Raw genomic sequence first — 1852 nt, 5'->3', positions numbered from 1 at the left:
CATTGAGCTAACAGACTGTGTTCCTAAGGATTTTAAAAATGAATGGTTGTTCAGTTGCTTCAGTCTTGTCTAAACCTTTGTGACACCGTCTTTTGGGTTTTCTTGACATAGATACCGGAGTGGTTTGCCATTTCCTTCTCCATTGGATCCAATGGATCCATTTTGTCAGGCAATGAGAGGCTCAGTAACTTGCCCAGGGTCACACAGCTAGGAAGTATCTGAGGTTGGATTTGAACTCAAGTCTTCCAAGATTCCAGGCCTAATGCTTTATTGACTGTACTACCAGTTGCCTCTTTTAAAAAAATGAATGGTGGGAAATCGATAAAAAACAATATATAAGAAATGCTTTAGAGAGGCAGAAAGCAACCTCTCTGTAGGATTTGAAAGGGTCATGTCCAACTGAGAGATGGTTCCATAGAAGAGGTGATATTTGAGAAAGTTTTAAAAAGTTTTCTGAGTAAAGGTAGGAGGGCATTCCAGGTGTAGAAAGCACCATGAGCCCAGAAGAACATTAGTACAATGCATGTTTGGGTAGATTAAGAATATATATGTATATGAGGAAGTCTAGGAACTAGAAGCATCAAGCATGATGGAAAGAAAACATTTGGAACAAGATCAGAGAAGGCAGAAACAGAAGGGACATTGTCATGGGAGTCGATGATAGACCACCTGGACAGAAGGAAGAAATGGATGAAAAATTTGGCAAATACCACAGTCTTGGTATAGAGACATGACACAGCAGTGATGAGGAGACTTCAGTTATTCAGACATCTGCTAGAGTTCTCTGTCTCCGTCTGTCTCTCTCTCTGTCCCTCTGTCTCTGTCTCTCTCTCCCCCCAAAGCAGAGCAATTAACAGTCTCTTGACTTCAGTGATATTTTCAAGCTTCAAAAGGCAGAAGAACCAACAAGGGGAAATTCTATTCTCAACTAATCTGATTCTCACTGATGGAGAGGAACTAGTTGCTGGGCTGAAAATTATGGGAACCTTAGGAGGAAGTGATCATTGCCTTTTTGAGTTTATGACAGAGAATGAGAAGAAATGTGAGAATAGTATGATACACACTATATTTTGGGAGAGTAGATTTCAGAAAGTGTAGGGGATGGATAAGTAGGATACTGTGGCCTAATATTCTATGGTGTAAATTAGCCTCGGAGGGATGAAAAACTTCCAAGAATGAAATCCTGAAGACATAAAGATAAAAGGTTTTTTTTTGCTTTTTTTGGAAGGGCAATTGGGGTTAAGTGACTTGCCCAAGGTCACTCAGCTAGTAAGTGCTAAGTGTCTGAATTCAGATTTGAACTCAGGACCTCCTGACTCCAGGGCCGGTGCTCTATTCACTGCACCACCTAGCCACCCAAGACAAGTTATTCTGATGAGGAAGAAAAAGGAAAGTGATTTAAAGAAACCAATGTGGATATATAGATTTTAAAGAGACATTTACAGAAATTAAAATTAAGGGCAGGCAGTAGAGGATGAATACAAGTTTGGCATGGTCCTGTAAAAATACTTTCAGGAATGCTGAAGCTCAGAGTGAGCTCAGGCTGGCAAAGAAAACTAAGAGCGATAAAAATGATGTGTGTGAGTGTATGTGAGAGAGTATGTGTAAGTGTGTGTGAGTGTACGTGTGAGTGTGAATGAATGTATGTGTGAGTATGTGTGAGTGTGGTATAAGTGTGAGTATATGTGTATTTATGTGAGTGTGTTTGAGTGAGTGTATGTGTGAGTATGTGTATATGTATATGTGTGTATGAGTGTGTGAGTATGTGAGTGTATGTGTGTGTATGAGTGTGTGAGTGTGTGTAGGTGTGAGTGAATGTGTGTATAAGTGTGAGTATATGTGTGTATGTGTG

The sequence above is a fragment of the Petaurus breviceps genome, unplaced genomic scaffold (assembly GCF_028583685.1).
Source record: "Petaurus breviceps papuanus isolate PSGF00001 unplaced genomic scaffold, PetGlider_PUasm1.0 90731, whole genome shotgun sequence".
In the NCBI taxonomy this organism is placed as follows: Eukaryota; Metazoa; Chordata; class Mammalia; order Diprotodontia; family Petauridae; genus Petaurus; species Petaurus breviceps.
Note: the sequence above shows the minus strand (reverse complement) of the source record.